This window comes from Coregonus clupeaformis, chromosome 4, assembly GCF_020615455.1.
Source record: "Coregonus clupeaformis isolate EN_2021a chromosome 4, ASM2061545v1, whole genome shotgun sequence".
Taxonomy (NCBI): domain Eukaryota; kingdom Metazoa; phylum Chordata; class Actinopteri; order Salmoniformes; family Salmonidae; genus Coregonus; species Coregonus clupeaformis.
This window is the reverse complement of record NC_059195.1, coordinates 23,570,552-23,593,118: the sequence shown is the minus strand read 5'-3', so window position 1 is coordinate 23,593,118 and position 22,567 is coordinate 23,570,552.

The window sequence follows — 22,567 nt, the reverse complement described above, 5'->3', positions numbered from 1 at the left end:
AATGCCGGGACTATGAGGGGGGGAATTTCCCATCTGACTACACACACTCAGTTAAATGTTGAGCAACACCCTCAACTCAGTGTGTGGTGTGTTCCTTGTGATGCCCACTCTGCTCTTCTCAGCCCCCCCCAGGAATCTGAGCTTTCATTACAGCACCCCCACCCACACACCAACACTGCCACACACACACATAGTGATGTGTGTTGCTGGGGGAAATGTATGATTAATAGAAGCACTTGGAGGATTCAAAGGGATTCTGTAGAGGGGATGGAGGAACAGGAGGGAGGGAAGGAGAAAACAACTACTGAGAAAGAGAGAGGGGGTTAATGAGGAGAGGTAGAGGGAGAATGTCTCCTCAACTATCAAAGGATCATTTCTCCTAAGTTTGCCTTACCAGTGTTGGTCAGCACAGTGCACATGTGCAAACTCCTTATCTGTTCACTCAGTAGCCTGATCTCTCTCTCTTTCTCTTTCTCTCTTGCTCTGGCATGATGGAGGGATAGTGCCCTGTTTTCACTCTGACTCTGTTGCTCTCTCTCTTGTAGGGTTGGTTGTTGGTGTGTGTGTTATGCTATCTGTGTGTTGGATGTGTCTGACTAGATTGACTACAGACCTAACTGATGTGGCATGATTGAATTGTGGCCTTTCTAAACACTTCTGTATATCAGATCTCTTCCATTATGATTCTAGTAATTCCTAACATTGCTGCTGTATTTGATCCATTTGTTTCCTTTGTTGATTTGTTTGTCATTGATTATAATGGAATAAAATGGTGTAAATATGTATAAAGTTGGAATAAACTCATAAATGATCAATCATGTCCTGTGCCGTGTTTGTTTTTGGCTTTGGTGGGTAATGTGTCATGTGTCAATGCTTCCATGACAGTGTGTGTGTGTGTGTGTGTGTGTGTGTGTGTGTGTCACCAGCTGTCTTTGCATCTTTTTTGTGTTTTCCTCTCTGGTCACTTTTTCCATGCACTGTTACAATCCTTATTAGCCTTGTACAAGAAAACCCTTGTCTCTCCTTAGGGTAACCCAGCTTCCCCAGCCTCAGGCCAAGGCTTACCGCATCCCACTCTCTGCTTCTGGAATTAAGATAGCGACAACAGATCTAGGATCAGATCACCCTACCCCATATCATAACTAACCGTTAAGGGGGTGAACATAAATCTGACCCTGAATCAGTGATTAGGGTGAACTTCTACCTATAGTGGAGTAATCTCCCTGGAGTATATGAAAAAAAATGTATGCACTCATTAACTGTAAGTCGCTCTGGATAAGAGCGTCTGCTAAATGACTAAAATGTTAATGTAAAATGAGTGTGTTGTTTGTAATGACATATGGCCCTGTCTGCTTCCTTTACAAGCTGTTTTATAGACCCGCTGTTTATCACCCTCGCTGGTGGAACAATGACAAATTTACTTTGAATGACTAACACACACACTATTGTAATATACACCTGGTCCTTTAATTTTTACCCCTCTCCCAGATTGCAATGGCGAGATAAGTTGTCTAGATGCGTGGGATGTTCTGTGAGTCAATCGCTGATAGCTGTGTTTGTTTGTGTATGAGATGCCATTCAGACTACTGTTTAGGTCTTTAGGTGCTTCCCCTAAAACACACACACGAACACACGTCACTGTTTGAGTCAGGGTTCCGTGTCTGAGGGTAATTTAGTCCATAGAGATACACTATATAATATTCTATCACTTAACACTCATAGATTGTAGTGGAGTTGCTCTTAGATAGCGTGACTATTTGACCTGAATCTGTTCTAGAACTGGAACAGTTAGTTACATAGTCTGATCTCTGTTGTTGTGAGCTCTCTATACTCCAGGGCTCAAATGACATTAATCAGTATAGTCCTGGAACAAACACACACAGTGTGACCTATATTCTATGGACTCTACACCGGTGTGAACGTGCAGTGCCATTGATCAGGAATCAGGAATGATTGGTCAGGGTGGTTAATTGATTGATTGATCACTGGTTACCATGGAGACCCAGCGGGTGGGATAGGAGAGCTAGATTGACAGTTAATTGTTAGTCCACCAGAGTGGAAAAATGTCTCACATGAAAATATGAGGGCGTGCGTGCGTATTTCCTGATGGTAATGAGTGTTAGTAAACCAGGGGAACAGGAAGCTCGTAATGGAGAGGAAGTGATGATGTCAAACAATAACACATGCCAGGGCACAGAGGTGCAAGCACGGGATTCTGGGAAAACTAGTTCTCTAGTAAGGGGCACGCGTAGACAAGATGGCATATTGAATAGGAATCGGTACAAAACACCTCAAGATAAAAACATAATATTCAAAATCAGTAAGTTAGACTAAATATTAGCATTTCATATATTCGCAGTTAATATCATTCAATCTGGATAATAACACAAAACAGATCATAAGGCTAGAGAAATATATCAACAAATATTACAACAACACGCAACACCCAAACATGACTGAAGACAAGCGTGGAGAGCCGATCCCCAAAAGGAAACGCGACTCATCGACTGATACAGATGATATATGCTTTTCACCACTGGGTATGGTAAGTGTGGAAAGCGACCTGTTGAAGTCGATAAATGACAAATTGGGCATACTAGAATTGGTCAGTAAAGACGTAAAAGAGTTGAAAGCGAGTCTTCAAATGAGTGACGAAAAAGCTTTGGTAATGGAGAAAGAAACCAAAGAATTAAAAGTGACAGTCTCTAAAATGGAAACGGACGTTAGGGAACTAAAAAAGGAGAACAACCTTCTGAGAGAAGCCTTACTAGACATCCAAACTAGATCGATGAGGGAAAATCTAGTACTTACGGGTATTCAGGAAAAGGAGGGAGAAATAACAGAGAATATTATGAAGGACTTCCTGCATACAGCGCTACAAATCCCACTCGAGGCTGTCGATAAAATCCAACTCGAACGTGTACATTGTTTCGGAAAAAGAGGACAGAAATATGAGCGCCCAATCGTTGCCAAATTTGCTTTTTTTAAGGATAAAGCTATGGTGAAAAGCCTAGGAAAAAGACTTGCTGGCACGAAAACAGGCATGAATGATCAGTTCCCGAGGGAGATTGTAGAAAGGCGCAAAGTTCTGTATCCAATCTTCAAGGAAAACAGATTAAAAGGGAAACGTGTTGCACTAGTGGTGGATAAATTATATATTGACAACCAAATGTTCAGAGACACAAAGACTACTCCATGGCTATTCTAAAAGTTGTAATAGAGGAGTCAAATATTGGAGCACCTGATACTAGCAATGATAGGGATTGTAATATTAAATAACAATTATAGTAAGTATAGTATTTTATAAAAGGATAAAACGATATAACAAGCAGAATAATACATCTTTAAATACAAATAATTAGAACATGGCTGTTTTGGCGGGAGGTTGTTGTTTTGGCGGATGGTTGTTGTGGTTGGTCCTGTTGTCACGCCCTGGCTCTGGGGACTCTAGTATGTTGAGCCAGGGTGTGAGTTTTCATTGGGTTTTGTTCTAGTTTAGTATTTCTATGTTGGCCAGGGTGGCTCCCAATCGGAGACGGCTGTAGCTCGTTGTCTCTGATTGGGAGCCATACTTAGGTAGCCGTTTGGCATTGTTTGGTGTGGGATCTTGTTCCAGTGTAGGTTTGTGTTTGAACCGAGGACGTCACGTATCGATTTGTTGTTTTGTTCGGGTGATTATTCTAATAAATAAAAGTATGTTCGCCTTCCACGCTGCGCCTTGGTCCTCTGTATCCGACGATCGTGACACCTGTGTTCTCTCTGGCGTCCTTTCCCCCTTGCGGCAGATGTGGATGCGGGTGCGTTTGCACGCTCTGCCCATTTCTTCCGCAGTCAACCATGTGGTGTGCATTTTTGTGTTTGAAAAGGTGTGGCGTTAAGTGAGTGAGAGGGGAAATGGTTGCATATCCCAGAGCCGACCGGGGGTCTATGAGCAGGGGTAGTGAGAGAGAGCATTCAATTTTGTGTAGATGAGGGATATACATTTTTAAATATAGTATACATCTAATCTAATTTTTCATTGTCCTATCATGATGGAAAGATCCCTAACCCTATAACCTGGACACCCACCTGAGCGACCCATACACCAAAGAGAAGTTCCCATCTCTTTTATGGACCTGCTGTGAATATGCAGCCTAAACAGAGAAATAAATGCGGTCAGAGACCTACTTGAGCAGCACCGCCCCCTCAAGATTCTGAGCCTGCCTGGCAGGGTTGGTCCTACAAAGCCAGAGCCCCTGATGGGAGAGCATAATATACAAGGAAATTCTCAAAGCTGCTAATGAGAACCTTGACGACCTTTTACCTAGCCGGTGGGGATTCCGGTGGGGTACGCCCACCCAGGTAGTGGCAGTGCTGGCAACACTGGCTGCAGTAACCCATGGGGAGGGGGTCACACTCGGACAATCAGAGAGGGGGTTTATCATTGTGGCCCAGGTGGCACAAAATAATCAAAGGTCTGACCGCATGGAGATGCTTGGGAAAATGGTTACAACAGGGGATCAGAGTGTTTGTGTCTCAGGTGAAGAGGGTGGATCTGATCTCCATCACCTAGGACTTGACATAGATTAAGTAGATTAATCAAATCTCACATTGTTATCAATTTCTGCTCAATCTGCATGCTTTCTCAATCAGCTTTAACTGTATGTGCACTCGTAAATCAAGTTATTTCTCGAGTTGGGCTCTGGGATATAACAGCCGTTGAGTATCTGATTTTATGGTGGATTGTGGAGGAGGGGGGTTGAGTGTGTTGGAGTATGTGAGTATGTGCGTATGTGCTTGTCTGGCATCTGTTGTGGGGGGGGTGGGGATGTTGGGGGGGAGGGGGGGTATGGGATGGACCACAGGAATTATTTGCTAGGATAATAATTACTTGTCAATTAATTAAATGTAATACAATGGCAATCCGGGTTATATGTTAGAATCCTACGCGTGAACTGCCGACATTATTACGCATATTAATTAATAATGATGGAAAATAGGATATGCATAATTTAAAGAAAATATTTATATAGATATATAAATAGAGGTGAAAGCATTGGAAATGCTTTTGGCGGTTAATCTGCTTCTGTTTTGTGGGTGGCACTGTGTGCTGTTTTCGATGGATGGGTCCTGGCCTCTCGGGGCCTTAGGGATACGGAGGGACGTGGGTGGGATGCTGATCACTGGGATGACGGCTCAACTTGGGATGGGGAGGGGCTTTAGCGGGGGAATTAGTGGAGAACAATTGAAGGGTTACTCCATAGCAATGCAAATATCACGGTACAGCTATATGGACACTCAATCATTACGCTATTTTTTATTGGTAAATTTACAAACATATATAATGATAAATAGACTTGAAACTTGTATCTCATTATGGTGTATGGTGAAATAAGTATAGCCAGTTATAATTGTAATGGCTTAGCTGATAATAACAAAAGAAGAACAATATTTACATGGCTCAAAGAGAAGGAATATAATATCTATTGTATACAGGAAACTCATTCAACAATTCGAGATGAAGTAGCCTGAAAAAAAGAACGGGGGGGGGAATTATACTTCTCCCATGGGCAAAGAAATTCAAAAGGGGTGATGATATTAATTAATAGTAATTTCGATCCGAATGTGCAAATTATCCAAATAGATACGCAAGGTAGATGGATTCTTTTAAATATGTTATTGGACCATAAACAGATATGGCTCTGTCACGAACGTTGACTGATGACTCGTGGAACCAAGGCGCAGCGTGATAAGCGTACATTTTATTTAGGACACAACACACGAACAAAACAATAAAACGAACGATACGTTAAGTCCTGAGGTTACAACAACACAAACCTTTACGGAACAAGATCCCACAACCTAACTGGTGCCAACAGGCTGCCTAAGTATGGTCCCCAATCAGAGACAACGAGCTACAGCTGTCTCTGATTGGGAACCACCCTGGCCAACATAGAACTAAACGATCTAGAACAAAAAACATAGAAAACTAAACATAGAAAATCCACACCCTGGCTCAACATTTAAGAGTCCCCAGAGCCAGGGCGTGACAGTACCCCCCCCCCCCCAAAGGCGCGGACTGCGACCGCGCCACACAAACACAAGAGGGTAGGGGCCGGGTGGGCATTCCGCCTTGGAGGCGGATCCGGCTCCGGGCGTGACCACCACCTTTTCTCCACCTCCCCGTTGCGCCCCTGGTCTGGTCCCGCTGACTGGAGCTGGACCCGACGACGGTGGACCAGACCTTACCGGCTCCGGACTGGAGCCGCTGGCCGAGCTGGACTGGACACCGGTGGAGCGGATTGCTCTGGCTCGGAGTGGATCCGCTGACTGGAGTTGGACCGGACCCCGGTGGAGCGGATTGCTCTGACTCGAGTGGAGCAGCTGACCGGTGCGGACCAGGCACCGGTGGAACAGGCACGGGCCGTGCCGGACTGGACACACGCACCACTGGCTTGGTGCGGGGAGCAGGAACGGGCCGGACCGGGCTGGCGACGCGCACCACTGGCTTGGTGCGGGGGACAGGAACAGGCCGGACCGGGCTGGCGACGCGCACCACTGGCTTGGTGCGAGGGACAGGAACAGGCCGGACCGGGCTGGCGACGCGCACCACTGGCTTGGTGCGAGGGACAGGAACAGGCCGGGCTGGATTGGGAACACGCACCACTGGCTTGGTGCGGGGAGCAGGAACAGGCCGGGCTGGACTGGGAACACGCACCACTGGCTTGGTGCGGGGAGCCGGAACGGGCCGGGCCGGACTGTGGAGGTGGACTGGAGGTCTGGAGCGGAGAGCTGACACAACCCGTCCTGGCTGAATGCCTATTTCCACACAATATGTGTGAGGCATCAGCACAGGACGTACAGGGCTGTGCACTCTTACTGGCGCTACAGCACGTGGCACTGGCGCAGGATATACGGGACCGAGGAGGTGTACTGGAGGCCACGAGCGTTGAGCCGGCACACCCCGTCCTGGCTGCATGCCCATCTTAGCACGACACGTGCGTGGTGCTAGCACCGGACGTACAGGACTGTGCCGGAACACTCACGGCACAGTATGTGGCTCCGCATAACACGGAGCCTGCCCAGTCTCACGCTTCCTAGCCTGAGTACGGGGAGTTGGCTCTGCTCTAACTCTAGGCTCCGCCAACCACCCTTTTAGCCCCCAAAAAAAAATCTTGGGGCTGTCTCTCGGGCTTCCTCCTCGGCCGGTACCCTCTGCGTTGCCGCTGCTCCTCTCTGTAGCGCGCCTCCACAGTCTCCTCCCAAGGACGGCGATCCATTCCGGCCTGAATCTCTTCCCAAGTCCAGGATCCCTTCCCGTCCAGGATCTCCTCCCAAGTCCAGGCTGTCTGTTCCTGGACACGCTGCTTGGTCCTCTTTAGGTGGGATCTTCTGTCACGAACGTTGACTGATGACTCGTGGAACCAAGGCGCAGCGTGATAAGCGTACATTTTATTTAGTACACAACACACGAACAAAACAACAAAACGAACGATACGTGAAGTCCTGAGGTTACAACAACACAAACCTTTACGGAACAAGATCCCACAACCTAACTGGTGCCAACAGGCTGCCTAAGTATTGTCCCCAATCAGAGACAACGAGCTACAGCTGTCTCTGATTGGGAACCATCCTGGCCAACATAGAACTAAACGATCTAGAACAAAAAACATAGAAAACTAAACATAGAAAATCCACACCCTGGCTCAACATTTAAGAGTCCCCAGAGCCAGGGCGTGACAGGCTCATTAACCTTTACGGACCAAATGATGATGATCCACAATTCTTTGACAATATATATAATACATTATCAAGCCTGCAAGCAACTCAAGACAATATTATTATGGTGGGGGATTATAATACTGTTTTAAATAGCTCAATGGACCGTAAAGGAAATCACACCACAAACAATCACCCACATGCTCTTAAGGAAATTGTGAATGTCATGGATACATTAGAACTAGTAGATATATGGAGGCTTAAATATACTGATCTAGTGAGATATACATAGCGGAGACTGAATCAAGCTAGTCGTCTTGACTTCTTTCTTATCTCATTCTCGTTGGCACCAAAAGTAAAAAAAAAAGTGTTGATAGGGGACAGAATGCGGTCGGACCATCATATAATAGGCATATACATTACTCTTACTGAATTTCCACGTGGGCAAGGATATTGGAAATTTAATCAAAGCCTATTGGATGATAATTTATTTATAATTAGAACAAAGGAATTTATAACTGACTTTTTCCAACATAACATAGGTACAGCGAATCCCCTTATTGTATGGGACACCTTTAAATGTGCCTTTAGAGGCCATGCAATTCAGTACTCATATCGAAAACAAAAGCAATTTAGGTCAAAAGAGTTTATACTAAGAAAGGAAATAGAAAGTCTAACAGAACAGATAGATGGCAATAAAAACTGTAACATAGAGGCTCAGAATATATTAGAGGAAAAACAAAAAGAAATGGAGAAACTTATTCAAGAAAGATCAAGTGTAATATATTATAAAAATAAAGCAAACTGGATGGAATATGGGGAAAAATGCACAAAATTCTTTTTTAATCTTCAACATAGGAATGCTACCAAAAATAACTTAATGAAACTGGTTACAATTGACGGAGTCACCCATAATTCACCAAATGATATTTTGAAGGAAGAAACAAAGTACTTTAAGCATATGTTTTCTTTTCAGTCGCCTCCATCTCCTCTAACTGAAGCTAATTGTAGAGAATTTTTTTCTATTGATAATGTCAAATTAACAGCCACACAGAAAGACTCATGTGAAGGTGAAATTACAGAGGAGGAACTTCTGGATGCAATTAAAGACTTTAAGTCCAGGAAAACTCCAGGGTTGGATGGCATACCAGTGGAGGTATACCAAACCTTTTTTGATATACTAAGAGGACCGTTATTAGCATGTTTTAACCACTCCTATGTAAATGGTAGATTATCTGACACTCAAGAAGAAGGTCTGATCTCATTATTACTGAAACAGGATACAAGTGGAAAATATAAAGATCCAGTCCATTTACAAAATTGGAGGCCCCTTACACTTCAGTGTTGTGATGCAAAAATCCTAGCAAAATGTATAGCGCATAGAATTAAAAAGGTATTGTCGGATATTATTCATTCTAATCAGACAGGCTTTTTACATGGAAGATACATTGGAGATAATATAAGGCAAGTATTGGAAACAATAGAACACTATGGAAAATATGGGAAACCAGGCCTGCTATTCATAGCAGACTTCGAAAAGGCATTTGATAAAGTTTGACTGGGGTTTATATATAAATACCTGGAGCATTTCAATTTAGGAGAATCTCTTATAAAATGGGTCAAAATCATGTATAGTAACCCTAGGTGTAAAATAGTAAATAATGGCTATTTCTCCGAAAGTTTTAAACTGTCAAGAGGAGTGAAACAAGGTTGTCCAATATCGGCATATCTATTTATTGTGGCCATCGAGATGTTAGCTATTAAAATCAGATCCAATAATAATATCAGAGGATTAGAAATACAGGGCTTAAAAACAAAGGTGTTATTGTACGCTGATGATTCATGTTTTCTTTTAAATCCACAACTAGAATCCCTCCACAGCCTCATAGAGGATTTAGATACATTTTCTAACCTCTCTGGATTACAACCACATTATGACAAATGTACTATATTACGTATTGGATCACTAAAAAATACAATTTTTACATTACCATGTAGTTTACCAATAAAATGGTCTGATGGTGATGTGGATATACTCAGAATACATATCCCAAAGGAAATAAATGATCTCACTTCAATACATTTTAATAGAAAGTTAGCAAAAATAGATAAGATCTTACTACCATGGAAAGGAAAATACCTGTCAATTTGTGGGAAAATCACCCTGATTAACTCTTTAGTATTATCCCAGTTTACCTATTTGCTTATGGTCTTGCCTACGCCTAGCGAACAGTTTTTTAAATTATATGAGAAAAAAATATTCAATTTTATTTGGAACGGCAAGCCAGACAAAATTAAAAGGGCATATTTATATAATGAATATGAATTCGGAGGACAGAAATTATTCAATATTAAAGCATTAGACCTATCACTAAAAGCTTCAGTCATACAAAAGTTATACTTAAATCTGAACTGGTTCTCAAGCAAATTAGTAAGATTGTCTCACCCAATGTTCAAGAAAGGCCTTTTTCCCTTTATTCAGATTACAACAACTAATTTTCAGTTATTTGAAAAGGAAATAATCTCCCAAATATCACTATTTCTAAAACAAGCCATAGAAAGTTGGTTGCAATTTCAATTTAATCCTCCAGAAACGACAGAACAAATAATGCAACAAATATTGTGGTTAAATTCAAATATACTAATTGACAAAAAAACTTTATTTTTTGACAGAATGTTTAAAAAAGGTATAATCTTCGTAAATGATATCATCGGTAGGACTGGTGGAGTTATGGCGCACATGCAGCTAACAAAAACATATGGAAATGTCTGCTCTACCCAAAATTACAACCAAATAATTGCAGCCTTACCGCAAAAGTGGAAGAAGAAAGTGGAAGGGGGAGAAAGTAAGGAGCTTGTCTGTCGGCCTTGCATTAAAGAACATAATTGGTTAAGGAAAACTGTGATAAATAAAAAAGTATATCAGTTTCACTTAAGGACCAAAGGATTGACAGCCGTCCCATATAGATTGCAAAATAGTTGGGAAGAGATCTTTGACGTACCGATCCCATGGCATAGTGTTTATGAACTGACACGCAAAACGACACCGGATTCAAAATTAGAATCTTTCAATTTAAATTATTATATAAAATTCTTGCTACCAATAGAATGTTATTTATATGGGGATACAATCTTCCCAGCTCTGCAGATTTTGCTGTGAAGAGACAGAATCATTAGATCCTTTGTTTTGGTTCTGTCCATTTGTAGCTTGTTTTTGGACACAGGTCCAGGAATGGCTAAAGGATTGCAATATTTACCTGGAGCTAACCTTGCAGATAGCATTACTGGGTGATCTGAAAAGTCATAGTCAATCAATCAATAATATAATAATACTTTTAGCAAAAATGTTTATTTTTAATTCACAATCTGTAGAAGCAATGAGAATAGAAAGGTTCAGAACTTTTGTAAAACATCACAGTACGGTTGAAATATATATGGCAAATAGAAATCCTATATGGATGGTGTCAAGAGATAGATGGGAGGTATTGAATAGAGTTGAAGGATGGGACTAATAACAAATAACAACAAATAATAACAAAGATAGCTAATAATGTAAGCATACTGTGTCCATAATAAGTATATAGGTTGTATGTTGGGAGCTTTTGGGAAAGAGCACAGTTAGAAAGATATGGCATATAGAAGCAAACCGGATGGACATCATGAAAATGATCGGAGAGGTTGAGAGTAGAAGAAGTTCAGGAGCAAAATATATATATATATATATATACAGTGGGGAAAAAAAAGTATTTAGTCAGCCACCAATTGTGCAAGTTCTCCCACTTAAAAAAGATGAGAGAGGCCTGTAATTTTCATCATAGGTACACGTCAACTATGACAGACAAATTGAGAAAGAACAATCCAGAAAAATCACATTGTAGGATTTTAATGAATTTATTTGCAAATTATGGTGGAAAATAAGTATTTGGTCACCTACAAACAAGCAAGATTTCTGGCTCTCACAGACCTGTAACTTCTTCTTTAAGAGGCTCCTCTGTCCTCCACTCGTTACCTGTATTAATGGCACCTGTTTGAACTTGTTATCAGTATAAAAGACACCTGTCCACAACCTCAAACAGTCACACTCCAAACTCCAGTATGGCCAAGACCAAAGAGCTGTCAAAGGACACCAGAAACAAAATTGTAGACCTGCACCAGGCTGGGAAGACTGAATCTGCAATAGGTAAGCAGCTTGGTTTGAAGAAATCAACTGTGGGAGCAATTATTAGGAAATGGAAGACATACAAGACCACTGATAATCTCCCTTGATCTGGGGCTCCACGCAAGATCTCACCCCATGGGGTCAAAATGATCACAAGAACGGTGAGCAAAAATCCCAGAACCACTGCGGGGGACCTAGTGAATGACCTGCAGAGAGCTGGGACCAAAGTAACAAAGCCTACCATCAGTAACACACTACGCCGCCAGGGACTCAAATCCTGCTGTGCCAGACGTGTCCCCTGCTTAAGCCAGTACATGTCCAGGCCCGTCTGAAGTTTGCTAGAGTGCATTTGGATGATCCAGAAAAGGATTGGGAGAATGTCATATGGTCAGATGAAACCAAAATAGAACTTTTTTGGTAAAAACTCAACTCGTCGTGTTTGGAGGACAAAGCACCATACCTACTGTGAAGCATGGGGTGGAAACATCATGCTTTGGGGCTGTTTTTTCTGCAAAGGGACCAGGTCGACTGATCCGTGTAAAGGAAAGAATGAATGGGGCCATGTATCGTGAGATTTTGAGTGAAAACCTCCTTCCATCAGCAAGGGCATTGAAGATGAAACGTGGCTGGGTCTTTCAGCATGACAATGATCCCAAACACACCGCCCGGGCAACGAAGGAGTGGCTTCGTAAGAAGCATTTCAAGGTCCTGGAGTGGCCTAGCCAGTCTCCAGATCTCAACCCCATAGAAAATCTTTGGAGGGAGTTGAAAGTCCATGTTGCCCAGCGACAGCCCCAAAACATCACTGCTCTAGAGGGAGATCTGCATGGAGGAATGGGCCAAAATACCAGCAACAGTGTGTGAAAACCTTGTGAAGACTTACAGAAAACGTTTGACCTGTGTCATTGCCAACAAAGGGTATATAACAAAGTATTGAGAAACTTTTGTTATTGACCAAATACTTATTTTCCACCATAATTTGCAAATAAATTCATTAAAAATCCTACAATGTGATTTTCTGGAAAAAAAATTCTCATTTTGTCTGTCATAGTTGACGTGTACCTATGATGAAAATTACAGGCCTCTCTCATCTTTTTAAGTGGGAGAACTTGCACAATTGGTGGCTGACTAAATACTTTTTTTCCCCACTGTATATATAATAGAACTATTGTAAAATTAACTCTGTCCATAAGGTGTAGATAGTAAGTATAGACCGGAAGTAGAGGCCTGGGCATTGTTGTTCACTAATTTACTCCAAGTAGGGAAAGGATGGTGGGGTTGAAAAGTAATAAAGGGGAGTATATATATTTTTAAAACACATGGGGGATTGGAAGTGATGCAGACAATTACATTGATAGAAGATACAATCTATCTGCAATATTAAGCTGATCCATTCCCACCCCCAAAAAAAAAAAATTCACAAACAATAACACATGCCAGGGCACAGAGGTGCAAGCACGGGATTCTGGGAAAACTTTTGTGAAAACACTTCTTCTAATGCAGATACACACAGAGACCCATAAAGGCTTTCACTGCCCTGCAGTTGTGAACACAGACAGGAGACGGGGCAACTTTATTACTGATCATTGCACAGGCCGTGTAGACAGGAGGCAGCAGCCCCAGTGTTTTATGGCTGCTTCATTAGGCAGTAATGACAGCTCTGCTATAACAGTCCTCACTATTCACCACCTGGGTTTGCTGCTGGGACCCCACCATGTAGACTGACGGATGGAAGGGGGTGGCTGACACCTGGCACTGGCTGATGATCTCACATGCAGGTGGCTTGATGTCTGAAAGACTCATTGAGATGTACAGTAAACTTCATTGTGAGAATACACACACACTTACACACACACTAAGCCAGGTAAGACACACAGCCCACCTGACACCTGCCTCTGACAGACTGTCTTTGAGAACGTCACCTTACTGTGAAGTCACACACACACAGACTGAGAGAGAGACCTTACAGTACAGCCTGAGGAGAATCTAATGAACCACACTGTTGACAGACAGACTGGCCTAAAGACAGACAGACAGACTATTACTGACAGACTGCTAACAGACTGACCACCTTAGTAAGCAGATTATCAGATCAGGTTTCAGCACATCCCTCAGATCCCCTAACCTACCAACCATGTAGCCTACTGATGATATAACCCTATACCACAGATATAAGAAGGAACCAGATGTTTCACTGGATGTATAAATCTGAAGCATCTGGTTGGAATTTCCACTCCTCACCAAATATGGTGATGAGAGGAAGCCCAGTGGCCGACAGTGGGAGAAGATGGTGCGAGCTGGAATTGGGCCAACATACTGCTGATTTTCTCATCGAAGAAAAGCCAGATCTTAATACAGTTTTCTATTCCCAAAACTAAAATCTGTTACGAACAGAGTACACTAAGTTTTATAGACGTGACCCTTTGCCAAGGTTTCTAAATATTGTGTTGTTTGCGAGGGCAAATTGAGTTATTGCACACGCGCACTTCACACTTCATTTTGTTATAAATTGATTTGCATTTTAATGAGTGAGATAAGTATTTGACCCGTCTGCAAAACATGACTTAGTACTTGGTGGCAAAACCCTTGATGGCAATCACAGAGGTCAGACGTTTCTTGTAGTTGGCCACCAGGTTTGCACACATCTCAGGAGGGATTTTGTTCCACTCCTCTTTGCAGATCTTATCCAAGTCATTAAGGTTTCGAGGCTGACGTTTGGCAACTCGAACCTTCAGCTCCCTCCACAGATGTTCTATGGGATTAAGGTCTGGAGACTGGCTAGGCCACTCCAGGACCTTAATGTGCTTCTTCTAAGCTACTCCTTTGTTGCCTTGGCCGTGTGTTTTGGGTCATTGTCATGCTGGAATACCCATCCACAACCCATTTTCAATGCCCTGGCTGAGGGAAGGAGGTTCTCACCCAAGATTTGACGGTACATGGCCCCGTCCATCGTCCCCTTTGATGCGGTGAAGTTGTCCTGTCCCCTTAGCAGAAAAACACCCCCAAAGCATAATGTTTCCACTTCCATGTTTGACGGTGGGGATGGTGTTCTTGGGGTCATAGGCAGCATTCCTCCTCCTCCAAACATGGCGAGTTGAGTTGATGCCAAAGAGCTCAATTTTGGTCTCATCTGACCACAACACTTTCACCCAGTTCTCCTCTGAATCATTCAGATGTTCATTGGCAAACTTCAGACGGCCCTGTATATGTGCTTTCTTGAGCAGGGGGACCTTGCGGGCGCTGCAGGATTTCATTCCTTCACGGTGTAGTGTGTTACCAATTGTTTTCTTGGTGACTATGGTCCCAGCTGCCTTGAGATCATTGACAAGATCCTCCCGTGTAGTTCTGGGATGATTCCTCACCGTTCTCATGATCATTGCAACTCCACGAGGTGAGATCTTGCATGGAGCCCCAGGCCGAGGGAGATTGACAGTTCATTTGTGTTTCTTCCATTTGCGAATAATCGCACCAACTGTTGTCACCTTCTCACCAAGCTGCTTGGCGATGGTCTTGTAGCCCATTCCAGCCTTGTGTAGGTCTACAATCTTGTCCCTGACATCCTTGGAGAGCTCTTTGGTCTTGGCCATGGTGGAGAGTTTGGAATCTGATTGATTGATTGCTTCTGTGGAAAGGTGTCTTTTATACAGGTATCAAGCTGAGATTAGGAGCACTCCCTTTAAGAGTGTGCTCCTAATCTCAGCTCGTTACCTGTATAAAAGACACCTGGGAGCCAGAACTCTTTCTGATTGAGAGGGGGTCAAATATTTATTTCCCTCATTAAAATGCAAATCAATTTATAACATTTTTGACATGCGTTTTTCTGGATTTTATTGTTGTTATTCTGTCTCTCACTGTTCAAATAAATCTACCATTAAAATTATAGACTGATAATTTCTTTGTCAGTGGGAAAACGTACAAAATCAGCAGGGGATCAAATACTTTTTTCCCTCACTGTATAACACCCTATGGAAAAGTCATTGTGTGACCTGCTGTGGTTACTCAGTAACCTTGGTGGTTAGCAGATCTGGAACATACAAAACATTAGTGAGGAGAGGAGAAGGCACACGCACGCAGAGTTTGACCCTGTAGCATTGTGTGTGTGGGGGGGAAGCTTGTGTGTCTGTGTGTGCCATACTGCTGATTTATAAATTAAGCATCCTAACAGTATGTGTCATTTACGCAACCTTATCAGTGTGTATTGACTTATCATATGCTGAACTTTAGTATAAGAGCGACTCAAACAGGATAAATCCCTGGCTGTGACCCCACTCTCTGAGGGTGTCTCGGGGAGTTTGGATATGCAAGAAATACATTTCCATTTCACACCTCAAACTCGTACAGGTTACACACTTGTACATGCAGTGAAACAGGACAAATATAAGCACCCCCTATTTGACCTTTGAAGTGCCTGTAGAAGTGTAGCATATTGTTCCTGTTGCTGGAATGTCTCTTACATCATCCAGGGGATGTGGTTTGCCCCTGTGTTTCTGGGGTTCCTCCACTGTGTGGATTAGATAGGGCCGTTGTCCCTGACGATATCAAACAACCTTATATCTCTGTGCAAAACTGTGCAATTATCATATCCCTGTCAGTTTCGTAATAGCGCAAAGTGACAATCTTAAAAGCGTCAGATGATGTAATGATTTGATAATAGAGAAGTCCCTGACAATATGACAACTGTTATTTTAAACATCAGAACAAACAGTGTTACTATGTGTTGATAATACTTTGTCCTTGACAACATCAAAATAGCTTGACATCTCTGCATGCTTGCATAAATTAATCTTTCATCACTAAGCGTGCTGTTTTTGTAACATTTCCAATATTAGTTTTGCAACAGGTCTATCTAAAATGATGTGATAGTCCTAGCCAACATCATAACATTGTTGTTATAACATTGTTTCTCTTGCTTGTATAGACAAGTCTCTCACTCAGCGACAAAAGATGAGAAGATTTCTATGTTCTATGGTTTTCAGTCCTGTTGCCTTCACTAAGTTAACATTTTTATAATAAAAATGTTATTATTTATGACAATATATAACTTGTTTTGACAATATCATACTTCGACAGCCTCCTTTTAACCTAACACAGTGGTCTGAAACTTACATTGGCACATCAGCAAGTCACATTATGCTGGCTTGGAAAGTGTTATATAATTCCTATTGGAATCCAGCCAGAGTTAGGATCGCTAACAATTGGAACTTTTAGTCACCAGCAACTGCAGTCAGAACGACTGCCAAGGATGGGAAGAATGATAAATGAGACTACCTAAACCATCTAAACTGGAACAATAATTTCAATAACGGGTTAAATAAATCCAACCACTTACAGATTGAATTACTTTAGAAAAATGTAGGTTATTTATCTTTGTGTATTATAAGATCAATTAATCAATGTGTATGCAGAAACATAGATATTAAAACAAACTATTCTAAAAAGCAACCTGCAACAAAGCATGCTGGGAAATATAATAATGAGGCCCCTCCCATGCCTTTTTTACTCGGAGAGAGTTAATGAAAATGAACTCAACACAGTCGAGTAACAACAACACCACGCAGTGGGGATTGCACTTTATTTAAATAACACTTAATTTATTCACTGCAGGTGGTGTCACTTTCAATCCCACTATTGTTAACGCCACTAGAATCAACACTCAGATGTAACACTCACAACACTTTTTACCTCAACACTGAGATTTTAACACCCACAAATGTGCTGTGTGCTGTAGCAAACTGGCTCAAATTGTGTGAGTATTATGTGTGCCAAAGAGGTGCTGATTACAATATGATTATATTTTCTGACCATTTGGAACAGTGTAAACAACACTAAATAAACTATAACTGTACCAGAGAATTTGTTCTAACAATAAAATAATATACAGTGGGGGAGAACAAGTATTTGATACACTGCCGATTTTGCAGGTTTTCCTACTTACAAAGCATGTAGAGGTCTGTAATTTTTATCATATGTACACTTAACTGTGAGAGACAAAAATCCAGAAAATCACATTGTATGATTTGTAAGTAATTAATTTTCATTTTATTGCATGACATAAGTATTTTATACATCAGAAAAGCAGAACTTAATATTTAGTACAGAAACCTTTGTTTGCAATTACAGAGATCATACGTTTCCTGTAGGTCTTGACCAGGTTTGCACACACTGCAGCAGGGATTTTGGCCCACTCCTCCATACAGACCTTCTTCAGATCCTTCAGGTTTCGGGGCTGTCGCTGGGCAATACGGACTTTCAGCTCTCTCCAAAGATTTTCTATTGGGTTCAGGTCTGGAGACTGGCTAGGCCACTCCAGGACCTTGAGATGCTTCTTACGGAGCCACTTCTTAGTTGCCCTGGCTGTGTGTTTCGGGTCGTTGTCATGCTGGAATTCCCAGCCATGACCCATCTTCAATGCTCTTACTGAGGGAAGGAGGTTGTTGGCCAAGATCTTGCGATACATGGCTCCATCCATCCTCCCCTCAATACGGTGCAGTCGTCCTGTCCCCTTTGCAGAAAAGCATCCCCAAAGAATGATGTTTCCACCTCCATGCTTCACGGTTAGGATGGTGTTCTTGGGGTTGTACTCATCCTTCTTCTTCCTCCAAACACGGCGAGTGGAGTTTAGACCAAAAAGCTCTATTTTTGTCTCATCAGACCACATGACCTTCTCCCATTCCTCCTCTGGATCATCCAGATGGTCGTTGGCAAACTTCAGATGGGCCTGGACATGCGCTGGCTTGAGCAGGGGGACCTTGTGTGCACTGCAGGATTTTAATCCATGACGGCGTAGTGTGTTACTAATGGTTTTCTTTGAGACTGTGGTCCCAGCTCTCTTCAGGTCATTGACCAGGTCCTGCCGTGTAGTTCTGGGCTGATCCCTCACCTTCCTCATGATCATTGATGCCCCACAAGGTGAGATCTTGCATGGAGCCCCAGATCGAGGGTGATTGACCGTCATTTTGAACTTCTTCCATTTTCTAATAATTGCGCCAACAGTTGTTGCCTTCTCACCAAGCTGCTTGCCTATTGTCCTGTAGCCCATCCCAGCCTTGTGCAGGTCTACAATTTATCCCTGATGTCCTTACACAGCTCTCTGGTCTTGGCCATTGTGGAGAGGTTGGAGTCTGTTTGATTGAGTGTGTGGACAGGTGTCTTTTATACAGGTAACGAGTTCAAACAGGTGCAGTTAATACAGGTAATGAGTGGAGAACAGGATGGCTTCTTAAAGAAAAACGAACAGGTCTGTGAGAGCCGGAATTCTTACTGGTTGGTAGGTGATCAAATTACAGACCTCTACATGCTTTGTAAGTAGGAAAACCTGCAAAATCGGCAGTGTATCAAATACTTATTCTCCCCACTGTATATAAAGCCTTTATTAAAGCAAAGACTAAAAACAGTTGCATGCATTCGTAAATTGCGGTTTATTTATTGTTTAGGCTAATTATTCAAAGCTCCCTTTGTTATTTCATTTAAAAACGAAAACACTTGATGGCATTTCAAAGCATGAATGATTTGTATGCTATGTGATGACATGAACTAATGAATAACTGATTTATTGATTGATTGATTGATTGATTGATTGATACAGTAGCCACTGCAAGCGCACCGACCCCCTTCAGAAGAGACGTAATGGGAGCTGCCACCTGTCCAAAACCCCCGGATAAACCTCCGGTAGTAATTCGCAAAACCCAAAAACCGCTGGCACCTCTTTAACCGTCGTTGGGGTTTGCCAATTACGCACGGCGGACACCTCGGTCCACCTCCATTCTCACCCCTGACGCAGACAACTGGTAACCCAAAAAGGAAACTGACTCCTGGAAGAACAGGCATTTCTCAGCCTTGACATACAGGTCATGCTCCAACAGTCTCCTCAATACCCTGCGCACCAGGGCTACATGCTCGGCCCGAGTAGGGCTGTACACCAGAATATCATCGATGTACACCACCACTCCCTGCGCCTGCATGTCCCGGAAAAATTTCATCTACAAACGATTGGAAGACTGATGGAGCATTCATTAACCCATATGGCATGACGAGATACTCGTAATGGCCGGAGGTAGTACTAAATGCTGTCTTCCACTCATCGCCCTCCCTAATGCGCACCAAATTATATGCGCTCCTGAGGTCCAATTTTGTGAAGAACCGTGCCCCGTGCAATGACTCCGTCATAGTCCCAATCAGCGGAAGTGGATAACTATATTTAACAGTCACCTGATTGAGACCGCGGTAGTCAATACACGGACGCAGACCTCCATCCTTCTTCTTCACAAAAAGAAGCTTGAGGACGCGGGAGAAGTAGAGGTCCGTATGTATCCCTGTCTCAGAGACTCGGCAATGTAAGTTTCCATTGCCCTTTTCTCCTCCTGTGACAAAGGATACACATGGCTCCGCGAAGCGCGGCTCCTGTCTGGAGGTCTATCGCACAATCCCCCTGTCTATGAGGTGGCAATCGTGCCGCTCGGGTTTTACTAAACACGAGTGCCAAATCCTCATACTCAGGAGGAATGTGCAGTGCGGACATCTGGTTCGGACTTTCCACCGAGGTCGCCCCTCACGGAAACACCCAGACATAACCCCTCACACTGAGCAGACCACCCTTTAAGAGCCTTCTCTCGCCATGAAATAGTAGGATCATGGGTAGTCAACCAGGGAAGCCCCAGTACCACCGGATACGCAGGAGAGTCAATCAGATAGAGTTGAATCATCTCCTCATGACCCCCTGCGTCATCATCCTAAGTGGCGCTGTGAGCTCCCCAATCCACCCAGATCCTAACGGACCGACTATCTAAGGCATGTACGGGAAAGGCTTATCGACTGGAAGGAAGGGAATCCCTAACTTAACACAGAATTTACGATCTATAAAATTCCCAGCTGCGCCTGAATCGACTAGCGCCTTATGCTGGGAACGAGGTGCAACCTGTGGAAAACAAACAGGTAATGTAAAGTGGACGACAGAAAGCTCTCTGGGTAAGTAGGCGCCTACTCACCTGGGGAGAACTCCCCACTGTATGGCCTGCCATCTCCCTCCTCAGGGAACCCTCCCCAGCACCTAGCCGCGGTGTGCCCTCCGCGGCCACACTTGGTGCAGGAGACTGCTCCCCTCGGGTTCCTTCCTCTTTTCGTTCTAGCGCCAGCCCCTCCGAGCTCCATCGGACTCGGCTCGGAGGTGCTGGAGGGTGGAATGGGAGGCCCCCATCTGGGACGCCCGCGGGTCGTGAGTAGGTTGTCCAGACGAATAGCCATGTCCACAAGCTGGTCAAAAGTTAAAGTAGCGTCCCTACACGCTAACTCCCTGCGGACGTCCTCCCTAAGGCTACACCTAAAATGGTCTATGAGGGCCCTCTCATTTCCACCCCGCGTCAGCCGCTAGAGTCCGGAACTCCAGTGCGAATTCTTGAGCGCTCCTCATCCCCTGTCGGAGGTGGAATAGACGTTCCCCCGCCGCTCTTCCCTCTGGTGGATGGTCAAAGACCGCACGAAAGCGGCGGGAGAACTCCGCATAGGTGACTGTGGCGGAGTCTATTCCCCTCCATTCGGCGTTGGCCCACTCCAACGCCTTGCCGGTGAGACAGGAGATGAGGGCGGAAACGCTCTCGTATCCCGAGGGCGCCGGGTGTATAGTGGCCAGGTAGAGCTCCACTTGCAAAAAGGAAACCCTGACACCCGGCAGCGGAGCCGTCGTCGCCCTCGGGAGCGAGAGCCGAATCCCACTGGGTTCCGGTGGATGAGTAGGCAGGTTCTCTGGTGGTGATGGAGCGACCGGTGGGGCTGTAGGAACACCGCTGATCTCCCAGCGCCGAAGAGTGTCCATGCGCCCTCCAACGCGTGCCCGATCCGATTGATGCGATGTTCCTGTCCCTGGAGACGATCCTCCACGCTGTCGACTTGTGCTCCTGCTGATTCCATCGAAGTGGTGTGTAATTCTGTCAGGGCCGTGTAGAAATGGTGTGGTGTGGAATCAGGTGCAGAAGCAGATTGATAGTCCAATAATCTTTACTGGAAAGTGCGAGGCAATAATCCAAAACCAGCCAGAGGCAAAACGCACACAGGCGTAAAATACAAGCGCGCATAAACAGGCGCGCAAAACTCTTCTCAACCGAGAAGTAAGCAATACAGTAGAGGCGTACCAAACACAGGTACGAAATGACACCTAACACGAAACAATTACACACAACACTACACTAACAACAAGGAAACTAAATAGGGTGCTTAATTAGACATAACACAAGACAGGTGTGGCTAACAGACAAAACTAGTCAAACAGAAAACATAGAGCGGTGGCAGCTAGTACTCCGGAGACGACGACCGGCGAAACCTGCCCGAACAAGGAGGAGGAGCTGCCTCGGCCGAAACCGTGACAACACATCTGTTTAGCAGGTTCTTCCGTTCTGTTTTCCCCTCCTCCTTTCTCCCCTTCCTCACAATTTTTCTCCTCCCTCTCTTTCTCTCTCACACCCCCATGTCCAGCTGGCCTGACCAGACCTCCCTCCCACCCTCCCTCTCTCCCTCTCTCCCCAGCCAGCCTTGTGCTCCAGGACAGCCAGCTGTATTCCAGTTTTCAATCAAGGATAGTGCTGACTGTGCTGTCTAATAGAAATCACTGTTCACCCTTTATGCATTCCTCTGATGTGATAACACAGGACTCTGCTCAGTCCTGTTAAGCCAGAAAGCCACGCAAACATGCTCCTCTGTCGGTCTGTCTGTCTGCCTGCT